This window comes from Salvia splendens, chromosome 11, assembly GCF_004379255.2.
Source record: "Salvia splendens isolate huo1 chromosome 11, SspV2, whole genome shotgun sequence".
NCBI lineage: Eukaryota > Viridiplantae > Streptophyta > Magnoliopsida > Lamiales > Lamiaceae > Salvia > Salvia splendens.
Window position 1 is genome coordinate 14,770,781 of NC_056042.1, and position 8,026 is coordinate 14,778,806.

The 8,026-nt window shown below is 35.8% G+C and overlaps 1 long non-coding RNA gene across 1 annotated transcript; it reads right to left on the reverse strand.

Annotated features, from left to right (window-relative positions):
* Positions 1 to 588: 588 nt before the first annotated feature.
* On the reverse strand, positions 589 to 2,311 carry LOC121755204. The gene is made up of 4 exons (XR_006040655.1): positions 1,975 to 2,311; positions 1,218 to 1,422; positions 1,035 to 1,148; positions 589 to 905 (listed from the first exon to the last, which is right to left on the reverse strand). It is a non-coding gene; the product is annotated as an uncharacterized LOC121755204 (long non-coding RNA).
* Between the last annotated feature and the right edge of the window lie 5,715 nt (positions 2,312 to 8,026).

Sequence of the window (8,026 nt, forward strand, 5' to 3'; positions counted from 1 at the left end):
AACCCACTGTCAGTTACTAACAAAACATGCTCGACAACAACACATAATCACAAAACCTATTCAGCATCTAAACCTTCCCAAAACGTCCTACATGCATGTTTTTCGAATTAAACGAGAGTTGAGGCCTTGTATTACCTTTCCCGGATAGTTCAACGTAGTGTAAAAGCTTTACTTCCTCTTACGACTCCGATTCACGACGAAGGAGGGTATCACCTTGAGGAATCCAAGAAGATGATGAGAGGGAGTGAATGGAAGAAGGTAAAACCGAGAGGGAGAAGGGAGGAAGCTTACCGGTGTTGAGATTGTGAGGGAGAAGAGAGAACCGATGATTGATTGTGATTGGGAAGGGAAAGATATCGGTTTTGTGGGAGTGGGGGGGGTTGAGAAGATCGTGGGGTGAGGGAGAGAACCGAGAGAGAGAGGGAGAGAGAGAGAGAGAGAGAGATATTTAATTTATTAATTAGGATATTAATTTGCTTTTCAAAAACCATAAACTAAAAATTCACACCCATAAATAATGTAAAACAAATAAAACATACCACACCATATCTTAAACAAGATATTCACAAAAAGCAAACACCCCTTAATTAAAAAAACGGACATTACAATTATAATTTTTACCATTTTTGCTGCTGTCTCCGCAAATGATATACATCCATTACAATGTGTGCCAAGCGCAGTCTCAAGCCCTTGTCTACGGTTTGCCGAGAACCTCTCAAAAGATTCAATACTCTCGGGTAAATTCCAGCCTTTTTGGTAATTCGACCATTGGGCATCTGTGTAAAAAGAAGGTTTCTTTGTCTTCTTTTTATAATAGCTAATGAAATCCCCGTATCTGATTTTACACTTGCTAACAAAGCTTTCTTACACTCGTCTTGATCATATGCCTCACAATTAGCAGATTTCTACAAATTAACACAAAATGACAATCAAATTTAAACTACAAAATAAGATATTAAAGATTGTAAGTAATCTTACTAAAAGAGAAAAAGAGAGATAGAGATAGAAAAAATATATATAATGCACAAGTTTACCTTAAAAGGTTAATGTATTCCTCAGTTAGAGTTTTCTGGCTAAATCCATTCGGGTCAACTATCTGCTTGAAATTATACGTACATATGCTTGCCACGACACCGGAAGGATGCAAGCTGCACGTCAATATATGGTTAGTTAACTCACAAAAATAATGATATAAGTGAAATTATCAAATCACTTACTATTTCCCCCTAAGATGTATGAATTGGCGGCCACGTGCATCATGTGTAGGCTCTTCTTCACCTGACTCGTTTAGGGAGTTACTTGTTGTATCATCCCCTTCTATATTATGTGTCGTCGATTCTCCTTCCTCATTATCCAGTGGTGGATGATCACCGGAGAGTGAAGGATCATTGGAATGTCCAACAGATGCTCCTTGAGCTATTTCTACATAGTAGACAAAGCATTATGCTATCAAAATCGAAAAAATAGGACAAAAAAGTGCATAACACAAGTGGAAATGAGAATTGCAGTTCAAATTCATAAATGAACACAAATTGACCAATGATAAATTGATAATATTGAAGTGGAGAATACATTGCTGTGGACATAACATAACCAGACAATCAACAGCTATGATTGTGTCAACCCAAAATGGAAATTTAAGTGTCTCAATAAGTTTATGGAGTTGAAGTTGTGCACTTGTGCAATATTATTGGTCAATGATTGTACAGTAGACTGAATAAAATGCAAGTGGAGTTCACACAACACACATACCGTGTGGTGGATGATCACCTGAGAGTGAAGGATCATTTGAGCGTCGTCTAATAGATGCTTCTCGAGAAGCATTATAGGGGTGTTACAGATAAACTGAGTTTGAATTAGTATATGGAAAATAATTTCTGACTTTTCACAAGACATTTCAAACTTTTAATGTGATCAAACAATAAAGAGTTTCTCAAACTAGTCTAAAAATATATCACCATGTGAGAGGGTTACCTTAAAGCTTGAGAGAAAAGTGGTGGCGGAACGAGGAGAGTGACGGACAGTGGCAAAGAGCGGTGGAAATGCAACAGCTTTCCGACCTGAAATGCAGCAGTTAATGAATAAATGTATTTATTACATTTTGTGGCAACGGTTCAAACTAAAAGAATAATTGTATTTGCTAGATTTCTGAACTGTGATATGCTTTTGCTAGATTAGGTGGATAAGATAAATAAAATTGATAAGATAAATATAAGATGGAGCATAGTACAACCAAAGTGGTAAATAATAAGCTTAGACATCAAACATTTAAAGGGAGAACATCCTCTCCAATATTGTTCAGTTTCTAGCAACCTAGCTCGATGGGTATAGATGCAGAATTGCTGTTTCTCAAAGAGCCTCCTTTGATATTTCATTCAATCTAAAACAGTACTATCATATGGGAATAATGGAATATCACCAGATGCTAAACTTTAAGAAAAAACAAAAATTCAAAACCCACAAACTAAGTTTGAAGTAGATAGAATAATCAAATATAGGAACTAAACTTCATTTTCCATATATTTCTTATTCCTTGAAAACAAAATATGACTACTAACTTTGTGTGGTGGGGATGGAGTCGAATCACACACAGTAAACCACATTACAGAAAGCTGAAACTAATACTACTTCTGTTTTAGATTAGATAATAACTATCCCAACTCTTTCTATATATGAACGACGAACAAACACATTGCATATATATTTGATGATACATAATTTTTGGAAGATTGCCTGAATATATTTATTTTTGGAATGCCGAGCACTGGCCTGGTGCTCAGGATATTCCAAGCACAATTAAAGTGCTCGGTTGATCCATAAAAATAAAACAAATACATTGCATATATATTTTATGATACATAATTGTTGGAAGATTGCATGAATATATTCCAAGCACATATATAGTGTCGGTTGACCCATAAAAATAAAACAAACACATTGCATATATATTTTATGATACATAATTGTTTGAATATATATTTTTTTGGAATGCCGAGCACGGGTGTGGTGGTCGGCGTATTCCTAGCACAAATAAAGTGCTCAGCAGATCCATAAAAATAAAAATAAATACACTGCATATATATTGTATGATACATAATTGTTGGAATATTGGGTGAATATATTTTTTTTCGAATGCCTACCCAAAAATTGTTGGAATGTTGGATGGATTTTTTTTTATAATCCAAGCACATATATATGCCCGGTTTATCCATAAAAATAAAACAAATACATTGAATATATATTTTATGATACATAATTGTTGGAAGATTGCATGAATATATTTATTTTTGGAATGCCGAGCACTGGCCTTGTGGTCGGGATATTCCAAGCACGTATAATGTGCTTGGTTGATCCATAAAAATAAAACAAATACATTGCATATATATTTTATGATACATGATTGTTGGAATGCTGGAGGAATATATTTCTTTTTCGAATAGCCGAGCACATTCTTGGTGGTCGGGATATTCCAAGCACAAATAAAAGTGCTCAGTTGATCCACATAAATAAAACAAATACATTGCATATATATTTTATGATACATAATTGTTGGAATGCTGGAGGAATATATTTTTTTTCGAATAGTCGAGCACATTTTTGGTGGTCAGGATATTCCAAGCACAAATAAAAGTGCTCGGTTGATCCACAAAAATAAAACAAATACATTGCATATTTATTTTATGATACATAATTGTTGGAATGTTGGAGGAATATATTTTTTCGAATAGCCGAGCACATTTTTGGTGGTCGGGATATTCCAAGCACAAATAAAAGTGCTCGGTTGATCCACAAAAATAAATCAAATACGTTGCATATATATTTTATGATACATAATTGTTGGAATGCTGGAGGAATATATTTTTTTAAATAGCCGAGCACATTTTTTGTCACGACCGCCCTTTCTAGGGTTAATAAATGCGGTGGTCGCGACTAATGTGACTTTAAGAAAGGGAAAAAATTCTAGGGTTTCAATAAAGAGTTTGACTAAATAATTAATATTCAAATAACGGAGGGAAAATCAGACTAAATGCTTAACATTTGAATCCAAGATCAACAACTTATCATCATTTATAATTCAAGAGTAAAAGGGTTCAAGACATAGTTGTGAAAATTAGTATTATCTTAGCGGAAGTGTTCAAAAGAAAGAGTGACATCATGTATATGAAGACACAACGACACTCGAGATCCAATTAATAACCAGCAAGACTTCAATTTAAGCTCAACACCGCCCAGCTCGTCGCCGCTCAACCTGCACATAGGCCTCAACACATGTAGGGCTGATTACTATAAAATACTCAGTGGACTTATGCCGAAAATAGTTTATCAAAAATATTTATATTTATCATACCATTTTCAAGTAACTATCAAAGTTTTAGCTTTAGAAAGGCCCGAGGCACCAAAATATTTCATCATTCAAAATCACGACTGCGGAGTCATTTTCCCATAGACGTCAACCATATCTGCTCATACATGACTTGGAATGTGGCCACTAACCAAGTCACTAGACCGGCCAACACGTACACTGGCACATGGTCTACCATAGGTGTACACTAATCCAAGTAGGGTTTGCGGCCCTACAAGGACCCGAAATCGATTTAAATAATAAATGGCAAAGCCATTTCAGATAGGCGCGTTAAAACCAAAATACGGCATGATAAACATTTTCACGTTTCATTTCCATCGATAAAAAGAGTTAGGACATTGTCCTTATTTAAAATAAAGCCCACCTCGAGTGCTTATTCCACAAATAAATTCTTTCTGTTGCGATCACGATTCACTTGCAAGATATCACATTTGGAAATTAAAATAACATATAGATCAGCACAAAGAATTAAGCAATAAATTAAGATGCATCCATCCTATATCTCCAATTATTACCTCGATCAATATTAAGAATTTTCCCAAAAAGTACTCGACTCACAATGATTTAATCAATTCCAATCCAACCCACCAGAAATAAAAAATATAGGCCTCCTAGCCCAACCACCAAATTCATTCAGCCAATTTTAATTTTAAAAAAAGGCCCAATAGGTAAATAAAAAAGTGAAGCTCCTGACTTTAATGAAAGACAAGAAAAAGAGTACACTTCCATTTTTTATTTTTTTATTTTAAAAACACACATACACATACTCCCTTCCCAAAGTAATACGGTCACTTTCCACCTCCTATTTGAACTAGTAACACAATTCAAGTAAAAACAATTTAATAAGAATTCAAAAACTCCCATTTGTTTACACGTACCCTCACATCCCGTTTTCTTTTAAAGAAACTACGAACTAAAAATACTTAAAAAGAAACCAGTACAAATAAACAATGAAGAACAAAACTCCCCATTCCATACCGTCGGCTTTCTCTCAAATTCACAACAAAAATTGAACAGCAAATTAGAGCTTCGACGCCCTCACCCACAGCCGTCGCTCAGCGCCGCAGCAGCCGCTGCGTCGCCACTCCGGCGGCCTCGAAGATAAGTTCTTAATTTGGTTTCACGAATTAAAGTTCGGTTCTTTGTTTTATATTGTTCAAATTATTGATTTGCTTCGGTTACTGGTTTCATGAGATGCACAAGTATGGAATTGGATTTGGATGGGGAAAGTGTATACCTTCAACAACAGGTAACAAGCGGCTTGGCTTAACAGTAGGATCGTAACTTCTGTTTACTCACTGAATTTGGATCCCGATTTCGTAGTGGAATTAGAATTGGGAGGGAAGAATGATGAACTCTCTTCTGCTGCTTCCTCCGCCGCCTTGAGAAAGAGATTATGTGATTCAAAAGTGAATTGAGAGTGACTGCAGAATTTGTATGAGGCTGAGAGATTAGGGTATGGAGATTTATATACCGCATAATGTGAGTGTATAATTGATAGCTGATTGAGGTTTAATTTTGGAAGGGATTTCATAGGGAGGGAACGGTTATGGAGAGTGTGAAGGGGTGTAAAAAGAGTAAATTGATTTCATAATTAAATTGTGATTGATTGATATTAGTTTGGAATGATTTTGCAGATTGGGAGGAAGAAGGCAACGCGTGAAAAGGAAGAAGAGAAACCATTGCAGATTTTTATTTATTTAATTTATTGTCCCATCATGGAATTAAGTCTAATAAATATTCCTCACTGAAGGAAATTATTAACTTCACATTGTGATTTCACCATCACGATTTCGAGCTTATAAATCAAGTTATCAATTATTCAAAAATAAATAAATTCACCCCACATCAATTTATTCAAATAGTCACGTCACGTAATCAACGAAGTTGAATCAGTCAACGCACAGGCAAAGCTCCAACTCAAAATAGGTCACAATAAAATCAAATAACAATTCCACTCGATATTTAATTCACGGACTTCACAGTATTAAAAGCATTAAATGCAAAAAATTAAGGGTTCGAAAATTAGGGTTTAAAAAGTGGGGAGTTACATTTTTGGTGGTCGGGATATTCCAAGCACAAATAAAAGTGCTCGGTTGATTCACAAAAATAAAACAAATACATTGCATATATATTTTACGATACATAATTGTTGGAATGCTGGAGGAATATATTTTTTTCGAATAGCCGAGCACATTTTTGGTGGTCGGGATATTCCAAGCACAAATAAAAGTGCTCGGTTTATCCACAAAAATAAAACTAATACATTGCATATATATTTTATGATACATAATTGTTGGAAGATTGCATGAATATATTCCAAGCACATATATAGTATCGGTTGATCAAAATAAAACAAACACATTGCATATATATTTTATGATACATAATTGTTGAAATCTATATTTTTTTTGGAATGCCGAGCACGGGTGTGGTGGTCAGCGTATTCCTAGCACACATAAAGTGCTCGGCGGATCCATAAAAATAAAACTAAATAAACTACATATATATTGCATGATACATAATTGTTGGAATATTGGATGAATATATTTGTTTTTGAATGCCTACCCAAAAATTATTGGAATGTTGGAGGAATATTTTTTTTAATAATCCAAGCACACATATATATGCTCGGTTGATCCATAAAAATAAAACAACTACACTGCATATATATTTTATGATGTATAATTGTTGGGAAATTGGAAATTGTTTTTTTTTAATGTTGAGCACGGGTTGGGTGGTCGGCTTATTCCTAGCACACATATATTGCTCGCAATATCTATTAGAAATAAACGAATCCAATTCATGTGACAAAATTGTTGAAGTTATTCATATTTTTTCCGGAAAACCGAGCACATTAGGGGTGGTCGGCTTATTCCTAGCACACATAAAGTGCTCGCTATTTCTGAAAAATATTTGTGCACACTTCACATAGCATATATTGAATATTTATACAAGTCTTTTGTTCTCGAGCACATTTGGGGTGGTTGGGATACGCCGAGCACCTAAAAGGTACTCGCTATTTCTGAAAAATATTTATTCATACTTCACATGGCATATATTGAATATTTATACAAGTCTTTTTTTCCGAGTACATTTATGGTGGTCGGAATGTTTCGAGCACAACGTGTGCCTCACTTAAATTGCTACGCCGAGCACGTTGACCGTGCTCGTATTACTCGCAAGTTAACGCCTCAGTTTATGATATTGCCAACCACCATCATTGTGATCGGTACTGTTCCGAGCACAATTTAAAGTACTCGCTCTTTTCCGAGCACAGTTTTGTGTGCTCGCTATTGGTGCTCGGTAAAAGTCTACTTGTCATTTCGGCATTCCAAAATGGAATCCTGCCCGGAGCTCTCTACCGAAAGCTCGTGGAATGCAGTCCGCAAACAGCTCAAGAGATGTGGGACATTGCGGACCAGTTTTCTCGTGCCGATGAGGCAGACCGTCGAAAACGGTCTTTAGACAGCTCATCTAGAGAAGACAAAAAGAAGCCCGATCACAGCGATCAGAGGCTTCCTCGCCGAACACCTTCCCCACCAAAGGAGGGATAGCGGTCATCCGAGGTGATCGAAAAAGAGCAAGTGTGTTCGCAGATTGCGCTTAAAAGTGCCGAGCAATCAGATCGGCACCATCAAGCATAGCAATCACAGCAGCCGG